This window comes from Callithrix jacchus, chromosome 1 (assembly GCF_049354715.1).
Source record: "Callithrix jacchus isolate 240 chromosome 1, calJac240_pri, whole genome shotgun sequence".
NCBI classification, from domain to species: domain Eukaryota; kingdom Metazoa; phylum Chordata; class Mammalia; order Primates; family Cebidae; genus Callithrix; species Callithrix jacchus.
In genome coordinates, this window is record NC_133502.1 from 216,430,389 (window position 1) to 216,445,606 (window position 15,218).

The window sequence follows — 15,218 nt, forward strand, 5'->3', positions numbered from 1 at the left end:
GGCCCCCTTCTGGGCTCAGTGGTGAAATGTCCAGTCAGTAGGACGGCCATGATCAGTCCATGAGCCCGAGCCTGCCTCTTCAGTGGCTGCTATGTCCTCACTCCGGGAGTCACTCCTTGGAAAGTGGCCACTGTAAGGAAGAACCACAACTGGTGGCTGCAAGCTACAGAAAGTCACCGTCTTAAAGTCCCAGAGGCCAGAAGTCCAGGTTCCAGGGGCAGGGGGGCTGTGGCCCCTGGGAATCCTGTGGTGGGGAGCCCTCCTGGAGGAGTCTGGCCATCGGTGGCACTCCTTGGCCTGTAGTTGTGTGGCTCCAGTATCTGCCTTCATGCTCACATGGCTTATTTTGTGGTCTCTCTCCATGTGGCTGTTCTCCTGGCAAAGACACAAGTCATCCTGGGTTGCAGGCCACCTACTCCAGGAAGACCTCGCCCTAACTAATTCCATCGGCCGTGACCCTGCTTCCAAATCAGGCCACAGGCTGAGGCTCTCTCAGCCTATCTTTTGTGGGGAGACACAGTCCATCTTTAGGCTTTATAGCATGCATCTTCCTCATAAAACGAATGCATAGTCTCAGAATATTTTTCAAAGATGGAAAAAACAGAAATACCCATCACTTCTTCCAGATAATCAATAATAATATTTCCGGACAACACTGGAACATCCTCAGGTTCCCTTTTACTTTTCTTTGTGCATTGAGAATTTCTCCATGTTGTCAAGTATTCTTCAAAAACAACCTTTAAAAAAATCCCGCAGACACCATGGAATACTACACAGCCATGAAAAAGAATGAAACCATGTTCTTCGCAGCAACATGAATGCAGCTAGAAACTGTTATCTGAAGCAAATTAACGCAGGAACAGAAAACCAAATACCACATTTTCTCACTTATAGGTGGGAGATAAACATCAGGTACAGATGGACTTGAAGATGGGAAAAATAGGTTCCAAGGACTCCTAGCGGGTAAGGGAAGGGTAGAAACAAACCTACCCTCACTGCCTGGGTTCCACCTCAGCATCACTCAATATAACTCTGTAACAAACCTGCACATATACTCCCTGATTCTAAAATAGAAGTTGAAATAAAGAAAAGAAAAAGAAATTCACAGAATAAAAAAAATCATCAATAAACGTAAGTAAAAATGTACAATGTCACTAATGGAGAAATGCAAATTAAATATGAAATATTTCTGAGTTATAAAAATGGCAAACATTCATTGATAATTTCCTCTGTAATTAAGAATGTGAGCGAGTAAACTGCAATTTTTGTATAATGATGATGGAAACAGAAATTGGTGAATCCATTCTGGAGCTCAATTTTTTAATTTTTCTCAAAAATATTAAGCATTGGTACTATTCACCTAAGTATTATATAGGAATTAATCATTAAAGAGGAAATAAAAATTCTAGGTAATGCACCAAAAAGATGAATATGTAGGTTTGCCAGGTTCAGCACTGTGGACAATATCACGTGAATCAGACATGAATATTTTCCAGAGGAAAAGTGGTCCAGCCGTGGTAAATCATCCCATCAAACCATGACACAGATGCTCATAAGAGTTCGGAAGACCTGCCAGGCGCAGTGGCTCACACCTGTAATCCCAGCACTTTGGGAGGCTGAGGTGGGCAGATCACAAGGTCAAGAGATCGAGATCATCCCGGCCAGTATGGTGAATCCCTGTCTCTACTGAAATGCAAACGTTAGCCGTGAGTGGTGGAGGCGCCTGTAGTCCCAACTACTTGGGAGGCCCAGGCAGGAGAATTGTTTGAACCTGGGAAGTGGAGGTTGCAGTGGGCCGAGATCGTGCCATTGCACTCCAGCCTGGGTGACAGAGCAAGACTCGGTCTCAAGAAAAAAAAAAAAAAAGATAATTTGTGTGCTGATAAGCAAAACCCACCAAATTAGATTTTCTACAGAAAAGCCAGTCAGGGAATAACACACCCAGTGAGATTGCATGATGTGAAAATATGGGCACATCCATCCACGTGTAAGTGGAAGAGAGGGGTGGGTTGTCAGCTGATGTTAGTATATTTCATTCCACAGACTAAGGCGTTATTTGAATTTTTATGATGATAAGAGATATGTATTTTTGTGCCATTTATTTAAAACACTTTTATATATAAAAGAAACAACCTTTTAGTGGATAAATTATACCTTCAGGGCAATGCGCACCGTTTGACTTTTCTGAGTTGTCAGGGCTGTGTGGCCACATTTCCTGGCTGGAATGCACAGCAGGCCCAGCCCCGACACCCAGCTTTGCCGCCAGAGGGGCAACATCCTTCTTCTGGCTCCAAGTGCAAAAAGACGCTGGAAGGATGAATGGTTCTCCAGGATCACTCAGCTGCAGTTGGGGCAGGGTTCTGTGCTTGGCCACACCCGTGGCGTGCAGGAACTGCTTCCCTTCTCAGAAGAGGAGGAGCTGGTTCTTGCTGGAGGCAGGGGCAGCACTGGGTACATCACAGCAGACGCCTGCTGTGCATGGGATGTGCTGAGCTGACTCCCGCAGAATGAGAAGGTGTCTCCCAGGAACACAGACAGAATACAGCAGGTACCAGAACCCAGAGGGCACATGCAGCCAGGCAGGCACACACAGTTGCAGCACGTGGGCACTCCTGACCGCAGTGCTGAGGGCAGAGCGTACGAGAGGGGCCTGGGCAGAGTCTGGACAGGGGCCCGAGACCTTGGCGGGCTGTGCCAAGGGGTCTGCATCTTCTCATCCAAGCTGTGCAGATGTGGGATCCATGACACCTTTCATCCCAGAGTGAACACCCTTTCTGCATCGATGGGCCCTTCCGTGGAGCTCTCTCCTGCGTGTGTCTCAGCCTGTGCTCCACGCTTTCCCTCCCTGCTGTCAAGGACCTGAGATCACGTTCTCTTTGCTGTGCCCCTGACTGCCATGTGCAGCACCCCCAGCCCGCAGCCCCCACTACACTTGAGGTTTCCGTGTCTGCCTGTCTCCCTGGACCCTATTGTTCCGCAGTGAGTCAGGAGCTGCAGCTCATGGCTCGGAGTCCCGACCATCCAGCCAGGGACAGCCTGGGCCGGTGCCCGTGGAGGCTGCAGGAATGATGGACAGAGAGCACGCTAGGCAGCCTGACTTGCTCCTAGGAAGGGTGGACCATCGTGCTTGATGGTGGGGCTCCCCCTCCCTGGAGCTCAGCTGCTCCCTGGGAGGCTCCTGGCTGCTGGAACTGAGGGAGGCCAAGGCGCCCTGCTGAGGCAGATGGCCTGGGGGTGTGGATTTGACCTAAGAAGCTGCAGGGATTGCCCCAAAACATGGTCTTTTCTTTCTGACATAAACACAATCTGTTTCCCCAGAAGTGCTGCCATAAACAGACACCAGGCATCCCAACCAAGTCCACAAGATGCTCCAGACACTGCGCCACTTGAGCTCCTTTCCAAGGGTTTCTGGAAATATGGAGCAAAGGGGGCCCATCAGGGGGCCTCGCACCGCTGTACACCTCCTGTCCGGCTCTTCCCCGAATGCACCCCTCTTCCCATGTCCTGTGCCAGCATCTGATCCCGCTGGCCCCCTCAGAACCACAGGCGATCCACGGCTAGGCTGTCCCATACAGAACTCAGATGCTGGAGGCCAGGACCCTGCTTCTTTCAGTCTGCGTCCGCCAGACAAAACATGATAAGCCAACTAGCTTCCACAAAGAAGAGACAGAAGTTCAGAGAAGTCAAGTCCCTGCCTGAAGATCACACAGACAGAAGGTGGTGGAGACAGGGTCAGCCTAGGAGTTTCTGCTTCCTTGAGTCCTTAGCGTGAATGCAAGAGGTCATCCTACCCTGGGCTTTTCTCACTGACGACGCTTCCAGATCTTTCCAGAAAAAGTGCAGAGGCTGTGTGCACAGTTCTTTGCCTCTTCGTACTGCGGCATTATCCATTTTCCTCATTAAGTCTTAGCCTATTAATAACCAGCCATTTGTCTTAATTCAATAAAAAGATGATTGATCATATTTGCAACGGTTTCGCCGAACTCCTGAAGGTGATGGATGGGCCCTGCAGAGAGGAAGCCTCCAGAAAAGCTGAGTCCTTGTGCCCATGTCAGAAGCGGCTGTTTCTCTCTCTGTCTCACCAAACACTTTGAGACAGAATTTATTTTTTAAAATATACATATAGTATCCTTGAGGATCGATGCAGAGAAACGCTTTTCCTTGACATAATGGTTCTGAATCTTGCATCCCACGATTAGAGGCTGAACTGAGATCGATTTCCATGGAGGGCGCTTTAGCTCACCTTTCATTGCATTTACTTATGAGCCGCAGAATCACGTGTGTGTGTGTGTGTGTGTGTGTTCCTAGAAGACGGGTGTGCTTGTGTCTTAGAGATGAGAAAATGAGGCCTCAGCTGCTTCAGGTGGACTCACGTAGAGTCCAAAGGCAATGCCCTTCCTGATTGCTGGTGGAGGAAGTGATCCTACGGGAGCTGCTTCTGCAGGGGACTCGTCCTGACGCATACACCTGTACCCACACCTGCATATCAGCCCAACACCCTCCTGCGGGAGGCAGCACACCACCCGTGGCCAGCACTCCTGTGCCGACAGGACCCACACATCGTGGGACTGGGGCTTCTCTCCAGGCATCTCTGGGCCTCCTGATTTGCCCCCAGTCCAGCCCACACAGCCCCCTCTGGCTTCCCACCTCTGTGCTCTGCTGGACCTATGTGCCCTTCCAGAACCCTCCAGACCATGGCTGGGCTCCACTCATGACACCTCACAGCCCCTTCCGGGTGTGTGCTATGGTCTGAATGTGTCCTGTGATTTCATATGTTGAGACCTAACCCTTGATGCAATGATATTAAAAGGTGGGGCCTTTGGGAGGTGCTTAGGTGCTGAGGGTGGAATACTCATGAGTGGGAATAGTGCCCATTTAACAGAGGTCGAAGAGCGACCGCTGCCCTCCACCATGCAAGGGAACAGCAAAGAGGGGCTGTCTAGGAATCAGGAAGGGGCCCTCACTGGACGTTTTGCTGGAGCCTTGCTCCTGGCTTCTAGCTTCCAGAACGGTGGGAAAGCAATGGCTGTTGTTATCAGCCCCTAAATCTATAGCATTTTGTTATGGGAGCCCGAACAGTCTAAGACAGCATGTGATGGATCATTCCGACCGACCCCCCTAAATGTGTAGACCAAGCGTAGAAGTCCCTGGGCTGAGGATTCCAGGAACCACAGCACCCCAACCTCAGCAAAGGGGACACTCACGGCCACCCATCCATCCCTGGCCCTCCCCTTCCCTCTGTCTGCCCCCCGGTCTGGCCAGGGGGTTGTGCTGGCTGGCCCACGGTGGTAGCCCCATTCGCCATGCCAAAACCAAAATGGCAAGAGGCCAGAAGAGACAGCAGTGAAGTCCATCTGGAACGGGCCCTGCCTTCCGGGCATCCTGTGCGGTTTCTCCCGGCGGGTCCACGGCTGAGGGAGGACGTCATAAACACGCCTCCTTTGAAACTTCACCCGAAGATTGAATCATCTCGTCTCTTATTTTAACCAGTATCTCAAAACCCTGGAAAAGAGTTCTAATCAATAGGCTGTGAGGATGATGAAAACCAATTACCAGGAAAGAAACACATTATTCGGAAGATCAAAGGATAATAGGGCTCTGAAGGAGGAGGTCGGGGACACTCTGGGCCCCTCCGGGTCGATGCGGATGACATCTTCTTCCTTTGAGACGATCACACGTTTAAGTGGACCTCTTTTATGTGCATTTTCTTCCATTTATGTCTCTGAAGATGAAATCCAGAATTTTCTGTAGATTGCGTGTATCTGTACATGCAAGTCTGTAGAACCCATAAGAACATCGGACTGGGTACTTTTTTTTTTTTGCCTTTTGGCTCACAGATGTGTGAGGGCGTCTGCCTGCCTTCCAGAGCTCTGTGCATGAGGACACAGGGAGAGACCCGGCTGCTCTGCGTGGCTGCACCCTCACGGCGTTGACCCCATGTCCTCCAGAGTGTGGAGGGAACGGGGTGGGCCAGCAGCAACGCCGCACTCAGAACACACGCTGCCAGGGTCTTCCTCCTGGCTCTCTCATGCAGCTTCATCCAGCAGCCTCAAAACCAGGGATTCTCAGAAGCCCCCACAGGATCTAGAGATAAGCAAGCTTGGGTCTTCCTTGTGCCCAAAGAGGGGTGAGGGATTCACGTGAGAGCTGGGCTTCTCATCAGCCCATCACCAGCTTGAGCTCCTGGTAGATTTCAGACGTCAGATCACCTGATTCTAGGAGTGGTTGGGGTGGGAATACCAGTTAACGGAGGACAGGAAGATGAAGGAGGCCTCTTCCCAGGCCTGAGAGATCGTGAAGGGAATCAAATAGTACCAATGATCATAAAAACGAACCTTACAATTTGCAGTTGCTACATGATAAAGTAAATTTTGCTGTGTCGTGTGCTGTTGAATATAAAACCTAACCCCCAGCTCTGCTTAAAATTCATTGACTCCCTGTGAAACCTGTCTCACCTATTCTCCCCACAGCCCCAGCAAGTTCCCACGCATCTCAAGACTCCCGTCTCTCTTGCTGACCAGCTGCAAGGTCACGGGGCAAGATCACACCCAAAGACCGTATAATACGTTTCTCAAAATGCTATTTTTAGAATGTAATGTACATCACAAGACATGTTGCAGATTAATTAACTGCTCTTTGTTCTGACTTCTGTAAGTCTGTCAGCTGCTACGTCATCCCGAATGTATAAAGTTCCCCATTTTCTTTCTCCGGGGCTCACACTTGGGATGCTTATCCTCTGAGCGGGTGGCCACCTTCATAAAATCCTCCTGTTTCACCCACTGGTCTCTCTGGTCTCCTGGATATTCTGTAACAATCGGACGGGATTTGCAAGAGAAGAGCTTTCTAGAAGGTTGGACAGGAAAACAGAGCTCTGGAGGGAACAATGAATTCCCGAGTCCAGCAGCTGCGCCATGGCTGGGCTGATGCTTAGAGGTGCCACATTTGGCAAAGAGAAACACAGGACATCAGCTAAATTTGAATTTCAGATAAAAAAACAACTATTTTTCTTTTTTAGTCTATCTCAAATAAGGCACAGTGACAGTAAAAAACTACTTGTTAGGGGGGCGCAGTGGCTCATGCCTATAATCCCAGCACGTCGGGAGGCCGAGGTGGGAGGATCACCTGAGGTCAGGAGTTTGAGACTAGCCTGACCAAGATGGCAAAACCCGTCTCTACTAAATTACAAAAATCAGCCAGGCATGGTTACGTGCATCTGTAATCCCGGCTACTTGGGAGGCTGAGGCTGGAGAATCGCTTAAACCTGGTAGGCAGAGGTTGCAATGAGCTGAGACAGCTCTACTTCACTCCAGCCCTGGGCAACAGAGTGAGACCCTGTCTCAATAACAAAACAAAAGAAAAACAAAGAAAGAACAGATAATGGCTTGTCATTTATCTGAAATTCATCGTTAACCAAGCATCTTGCATTTGGTCTGGCAGCCCCACCTGCGGCCCCTACTCCCAACTCTTAGCCTCCACAGTCATTCATTTATTCACAAATTAACATCTGCTTACAAAAGCTCTGCAATTTGATAGGCACAGGGCCACACTGGGGAGGAAGGCCGGTCCGGCCTCTGCTTAACATTCAGCTGTTGATGGTCCATTAGAACATTTGACTCTCACCGTGAGTTAGGAGTTATGTGTCAGAATCACCTGGAGGTCTTGTGCTGTTGGTAGGACCATCAGCTTCCAAAAATGTTCAAGTCCTAATCCCCGGGCTCTGTGAATATGTGACCTCACATGGCAAAGGGGACTTCGCAGATGTAATTCAGGTAAGGACTTTGAGATGGGAAGATTTACCCGGGTGCGCCACCCTGATCACACGGGTCCTTATGTGGGTCAGAGGACCCGATGCTGCTGGCGTTGATGGTGAAGGAAGGACTGTGAGCCAAGGAAGTTAAGAAAACATGACGAGGCCCGGGGCGGGGGCTCACACCTGTAATCCCAGCACCTTGGGAGGCCGAGGCCGGCAGATCATGAGGTCAGGAGATCGAGACCATCCTGGCTAACATGGTGAAACCCTGTCTCTACTAAAAATACAAAAATATTGTCTGGGTGTGATGGCCCACACCTGTAATCCCAGCTACTCAGGAGGCTGAGGCAGAAGAATCACTTGAACCCGGAAGATGGAGGTTGCAGTGAGCCGAGATTGTGCCACTGTACTCCAGCCTGGTGATGGAGCGAGACTCCATCTGAAAAAAAAACACAAACACAAGGAAATGAATTCTCCCCTGTAGCACCCAGCAAGGAACACAGCAGCCCTCCCCACACCTTGGTCTCAGCCCAGCGGGATCCCAGCCTCCAGAACCGTAACGTGATGAGTGCACTCTCTTCGGTCACTGAGTTTGCCGTCATCTGCTCCAGCAGCTGGGGAAAACGCGGCCTGCTAAAATACATTGCTGGGTTCCAGCCCCTGACTTCTGAATTCCACAGACTGCAGAGGGGCCTGTGAATCTGCATTCCTGGCACACTCCAAGGTGAGGCTGGGGTTCCCCTTTGAGAATCTCCACCTAGAGCAAAGGTCACTAGAGAGGGGCAGCTACATTCTGTCGTGCTGGGGAGGGAACGGATGAGAACCCTGTTCTTGGCTGACCGCGGCTGGTCCTTCCGGTGCTGGGGTGGGATTCAGGATCCCTGGCGGTTCCCATATGGCCCGGGCCGGGACACGCAGTCCTCCAGGTACCAGAGGGCCTTGTAGTGACCATCTCGTTCTCCAGCCTCATCTGCAGACGTGTTCCCTGAGTTCCAGAGACTGGGAGCGACTTATCCAGAGCCCCCCGGACAGGCGGTGCCAGCCTCAGCACCAGAACCCTGAGTGATTTCATTCCAAGGACTTTTTCTAGGCCACCAGCAAGAGCAAATGGAGCTCCAGGTGTCCAGGGAGGGAGGGAGCACAGGGAGCCTGAGTGCTGAGGACCCTGCAGCCTGCAAAGCCTGGGTCTCATTCCAGGCAGAAAGTGCACCATGGTGGTGGGGAGCCTGTCATGGTGCCTTGGGATCCCCGGCAGCTCTGGCCTGGTCACCTATAACTGGGCCACCGTGCAGCCTCCAGTCCCAGCCCTGCCTGGCATGTCATGATGGTCAACAGCAAGCAGAGAAGTGGTGGCAATTTGTAAAGAATAATGCCTGTGAGAAGCCCAGGCTCCCAGCGGGAGTGAGCCACCCAAGCCCACTCAGTGGCAGGTGGTAGAGCTGGGGGCGTCTCTCGGGCCACCTGTGCCACAGCCCAGCTTCCCGCCCATCCCAGCAGCCCTTGGACAACAACAGGGAGGACAGGCTTGGCTGCAGCAGCGCACGTTCCATTCTCGCCTCCCGCGATCTCATTCCCTCCCCTACTGGCTGCTCCCAGCAGTGAATTTATATACAACACGATGCCCTTCCCTCCCAGCCCATTCCAAGAGAAGCCTCTTTGAAGGCAAAATAGATTCCAGAATGATCGTTCACTAAGAGACATTCATCAGGGAGATGTCCTCCATAAAACTGAAATATCATGGAATCGCACGCACGTGGGCCAGGAGCTGGGCAGCAGCTATATTTCAGCGCAGAATACAGGCCACGCAGAATGCAAGCGACTGTTTTTGATGAATTAGACCCCAGTTTACACTGTTACTTGCTTGTTGGAGAGAGTGAAATGGCCATTCAATCAACATTCTGACTCCCAGGAAGGCAGGGACAGCAGCCTCATCCCCAATCAGTCACCGGCACAGCCGCGGGCCGGCTCTTGGAAGGGCCGGGGCCCACTTCTGGAGCCCCGGGAGAGCCGGGCTCGGAACAGCGCGCCAAGGTGACAAATGGCGCCTGGGAAGTCTGCAATCATGGAAGCAGGGCCCGTGTACCAGAGCTCACCACCCGCCTACGTCCCCTGCACTTGGCTTTCCTTGAGGATCTCCTGGCCAGGGAGAAGGGCCTCTGGCTGGTGCAGGCAGCCGAGACATGCCTGTCCTCTGAGAGGAGGCAGCCACGTACATCAGGCCGGGATGACCACTCATGGAGGTGGCGACAGGAGACGGGGTGGCTGGGGAGGACGGCTGTGGCCTGCGCCTCCTGAGCTCCTTGGGGTCCTCGGGGCGATGTGCTTTGTCTCCTACAAGCCTGGGATTTCCCTTCCCCACCCCGCAGAGACGAAATGGCACCCGCAGGCTCAGCACCTGCCTGAGGCCACATCTGGGTCTGGGGGCAACGCTGGGATGGAAACCCAGGTGTCCTTCTTGAATGAGCAGCCAAAGCCCTAAACGGCCCGGCCTCAGCTGACCCTCGCTTCAGTTATGATCTACGCCAGGCACGTGGAGGCGGAAATGGGTGTAGGTCCAGCAGCAGCAGCAGGGTCAGCAGCCCAGAGTTGCCAGCACTCCCTGGCGGGACAGTTGCTGCTGAGCACTCGCTGCGTCCACCCCACTCAGTCCTGTCGAGAGAGAGACTCCTGTGAGGCCGCAGAGGAAGCCAGGCTCGGCGCATTCGGTGATCTGTCTCGCCCTGGCCAGGCGTAAGTGGGCAGCAGAGGCAGGCTGGGGACCAGGTCTGAGGACAGAAACATCTGTGCGTTTGCCCACTGCACCTTCCACTGATGGGAGGCCCTGAACTCGTGGGTGGGTGTGGCTGATCCCCTGTCCCGGGTGGAGGTTTCCATCTGCAGAGGTGGGAAGGGCTGTGAGGACCCCCGTGCTCCTGCCCAGAGCTCCCTAGGGTGCAGACAAGGCACTGGCGCCAGGGTTTGTTCCTTAATGAGGGAGGGGGCTCCAGACCCGAAGCCGGAACCTGGCGAGCTGCTCTCGCCTCTGATTTTGAAGGGCTTTATGGCCATCAATTAAGTATTGATTGATAAACGCATATATTCAGATCCTGAGAAATGACTGCAGGCACAAAAGTAATGGCTGGTTACTGTGAAAAACAGGCCTTGGGGGCACAGTGATTTCTTACTCGTTGATGGCCCGGGTTCTGTACTTGCTCTGGGCAGGAAGTAAAAACAGGAGCAGGATTGGCTGAGACCCACAGCGATGGGCTTTTGAGTGTCGGAGAGGAATTGAACCTGTGGAAGAGAGGAGTGTGTCCTCCAGCTACCGATTATGCTGCACTGTGGCGGAATGGCCTCTGCCCTCCTTACCTCGCGCCTCTCTGCCCGCTCCCACTTTGCGGTGACCCCTCTTCTGCCAGCCTCTCTGAGGGTGTGCCTGCCCCAGGCTGTCTGGCTCCCTGCCATTGTCCCTCCACACCCCCATCTCCCCGTCCTGCCTTCACCTTGCCTCTCTGCAATGACCCCCGGTGGGAGTGTCCAGTCCGCCCACCCTGCCCCTGCACTCCATGCTCTCACCCCACAGAGCACCATCTTCCCGGAATCCACGTCTTGTTCCCTATGGCCCCCCACCCGGCGTTCACACCAGGCTCCCCGCCCCACCTGTCCTGTCTCAGATGAGAGCCTGGGAGCCTCCAGTGTCCGCCTGCCGCTCCCTCCCTCCCTCCTCCTGTGGTCAGGGACCCCTCAGGTGCATGTTAGTTAAACAGCATGCCCCTCGAGGGGGGCTGTGCCATGCACTCCACAGGCAGTCGAAGGGGGTGGGGGCACATGGTGAGGGTCCCAAGCTCTCCCGGTGGTGGCAAATGACCTAATCACAGGACCTGGTGGGAGCCTGTGGGCAAAGCAACCACAGATATGATCGAAGCGACTCGGGGGGTGGAGGGGCAGGGCCAGAGTAAGGACTCATGACTTGATCTCCACTCCCCACAGAGTCCCCACTGAGCTCCCGGGAGAAGAGGCCCTGCTTACTCTGGTCATGGCCTCCCTCCGTCCTGCCCCCAGCGTCTCTCTGGCTCGGGGTCCTGGTGCAGGTCTGCCGGCACAGCCTGCCTCTTCTGAACTCCTTTTTCTTCCGTTCTGTTGACTCAGCCCCTGCTTCCCCCTGGGCTGAGCAATGGCCCCAGGCTATGTCCTCTCACCTCCTCTCTGTCTCTAGCTCTCGTGGTGATGTCATTGTTGGGTGGAAGCCAGCCTTCTGGGGTGAACCTAGGTCCTTGCTGCCCCTGTGTGTGGTTACCTTTTGCTCGACACATCCGCCCACATTTTCCCAGCACAGCCTCCCCTGCACTCCTGGTCCATGTGGAGAGCACCTTCCCAGCAGGTGAGGCCCACCTGATGTAGACCTGAGCAGCTCTGGGTGTTGCACTCCTCCAGGTACAGAGAGATGGACATGAAGACCAGGTACACAGAGGGGGCACATGGAAATGTTGGCTGGGACCCTGGCTTTCCCTCTGAACTTGCTGCTGAGAGGACAGAAGGTCCCTGGCTCCTGCTACCATCTTGTCAGTAGAGGGCGCCCAGACACCCTACACTGAGAGCTGGAAAGACAGCCGTGTGCCTCCATCAAGCTGTACCTGAAGCCTGATCTGCACTTGGACTTGCCACTTCTGTGGGTTGACAAAGCCCCTTTTGCCTCAAAAAGTTATCATCTGCACCTGTACGAGTATCAGTTCGTACAGGCCACCTGAACTGCAGACATGCTGGCTGGGAAGGAGCCTTACCTCCTCCACCTGCCTTCCAGACGTACCTGCCCAACTGAGGCACAGCTCCAGGGAATGGCCAATGAGGACAGACCAAGGATCAGGGCTGCCATGGGCCAGGACCTGGGTTCTTGCTGCAGCTCCTCCGACCTGGAGAGAAAAGCCTGGCCCGCGCATGCTCCCAGCAGTCACGCGGCAGCAGCGGGGCTGGCCCGTCTCAAAGGCCCGTTTCTGCTGCGGCGTTCCCCAGTGCTGGAGGAGTGAGTGGCAGCCGCTGCTCTCTGTCTGGTCTGAGAGGTTGATGTGAATTGTGCACTTGATTTTGGCAGTTGAGTGTACTGATTCTCGAGTCCTAATTATAATGAGCATGAGCACGAATGTCTTGAAATAAATACACATATGAGCTGCCAAATAGTGAGTCATCGTATTCCCAACTTTCAAGCAAGCTTGGGTGCCAGGAGAAGCGACCCATACATCAGAGAGATGAAGGCCTGGCTTCTGTGGTGGGCGGGTGGGCAGGGGCAGGGCGGGCGCTGGGGAACTGCTGGCTCTGGGGTGGGAGCGCATAGTCCTTCCCCTCAGATCAGAGGACGCCTGAGAGGTGACAGACATGGGGCTTGTTAGTCCTGTGAAATTCCAGATGGGCTTGACAAATCATCTTAATAAAAGGTTCTCTGAACAGAGTAATTGGGGGAGTTGAGTGGAGTCCCGGCAGCTCCCGATGCCGAGGGACAGGCGAGCCCACCATCCCACAGGGAGTGCAGGCACGTGAGTGTGAGTGTGAATACATGTGTGCATGTGTGTGTGGAAGGTGTATACGTGTGTGTGTATATATGCATGTCTGTGTTAGCATTGCATGTGAGCATGTGTGTTGTGGGGGTTTATGTGTGTGGAGGGTGTGTGAGCATGCATGTGTGTGTGCATGTGAATGTGTTAGTGTTCATGTGAGCATGTGTGTTGTGTGTGAGTGTGTGTGGAGGGTGTATAAGTGTGCATGTGTATGTGGGGGTTTATGTGTGTGGAGGGTGTATAAGCATGCATGAGTGTGTGTGCATGTGAATGTGTTAGTGTTCATGTGAGCATGTGTGTTGTGTGTGTGTGTGGAGGGTGTATAAGTGTGCATGTGTGTTAGTGTAAGTGTTGTGTTGGGAGTGTGTGTGAAGGGTGTATAACTGCATGTGTATGTGAGGGTATGTGTTAGTGTGAGTGTTGTGTTGGGGTGAGAGTGTGTGTGGAGGGTAAGTGTGCGTGTGTGTGTATGTGTGTTAGTGCATGCTGTGGGGTTGTGTGTAGAGGGTGTATAAGTGTGTGTGAGCGTGTAACTGCATTAGTGTGTGTGGAGGTTGTATAAGTGTGTATGTGAGTGTGTATGTGTGCTAGTGTGTATGTGTCATGGGGTTGTGTGAGTGTGTGGGGGTGTATAGGCGTGTATGTATGTGAAAGTGTGTGTTAGTTGTGCACGTGAGTGTGCATATTGTGGGGGTGTGTGAGTTGTGTAGGGTGTGTAGGCATGCATGAGTGTGTATGTGTGTTAGTGTGGGCATGTGTGTTGGGGTGTGTTGTGTGGAGGGTGTATAAACATGCATGAATGTGTGTGCGAACGTGTGTTAGTGTAAGCATGCATGTAGTGAGGGTGTGTGAGAGTGCGTGTGGAGGGGTATAAGCATGCATGAGTGTGTGTGTGACCATGTGTGTTAGTGTGAGAATGCATGTTGTGGGGGCGTGTGACCATGTGTGGAGAGGGTATAAGCATGCATGGGTGTGTGTGACCGTGTGTGACGGAGCTTGTGTGGCCCTACACAGTTGTGTGCGCTTGTGTGCTTTTACATGCACAGGCATGTCTACAGGTGCCATGTGTGTGTGTGTGTGTGTGCGTGCGTGTGCATGCTCACCAGGAACTCTGGCCCATCTGTGCATGTGCATGTGTGTGGATGTGCATGTCCAGTGTTGGGGAGACTCCAGACATACTGGCCTTCCTGTGGGCTTCTGCACAGCAGCCTAGACTCTGGGTGTGCCCAAATAGGTGAAGAGGGCTTCAGGCACAGCTGCCCTGTGAAGGTGTCTGCAGCTGGGGCCCACCTGTCTACACCAGTGTCCTGGGAGGGCCAACAGGGACACGGCTCCCCTACCCGACTCACAGCTGTGTCCTGTGAGGCTGCTTCACCTGCTCCTGCCCCAGGCTGGCTGTCCCACCCACCTCCCTTTGTCCAACCTGTGTCTTCTTGCTCTTGCTTGGTGAAACCTGCAAGGCCCACAGGAGCTCTGCCTTCTCCATGAAGTCTTAGCTACAAGCCCCGTAGGCCTCTCCTCTCTGCACCCTGGCCATGGCGCTTGATGTCCTATCAGGTGCTCTTGCCCTCTGCTGTAACAGGGACCCTTGTTTGTGGGGCTCCCATCTGTGCCTGCCCATCACCTCCCCCAGGGCAGGGTCAGCCGGCGCCTGGTATGGAGCAGCATGCGCTGCCAAGTCATGCTGAGGCCAGACCTGCCTCTCACACCCTCAAGAAGGCAGTGTGTTTTCGAGGACTTGGACCTCAGCCATGCCTAGGGCAGGGGCCATTTTGCCACTCTGAATTGGGGAAGTCTCTCCCTCCTTCCACCCAGCTCTCCAAGTGACCCTGGGCAGGTCCTTCCTTGGGAATAAGCTAGATCCGCCCGGAGCTCCCTCTCAGGGAGGCTGGGTTATGCCTTAAATTTCACTTGAGCTTTCTAGAGCCCCTGGATCCTGC

The 15,218-nt window shown here is 53.3% G+C and overlaps 1 long non-coding RNA gene across 1 annotated transcript; it reads right to left on the bottom strand.

The window, feature by feature from the left end:
• Positions 1–2,082: 2,082 nt before the first annotated feature.
• Positions 2,083–12,655, bottom strand: LOC144579566 (uncharacterized). The gene is made up of 2 exons (XR_013527441.1): positions 12,537–12,655; positions 2,083–8,189 (listed from the first exon to the last, which is right to left on the bottom strand). It is a non-coding gene; the product is annotated as an uncharacterized LOC144579566 (long non-coding RNA).
• Between the last annotated feature and the right edge of the window lie 2,563 nt (positions 12,656–15,218).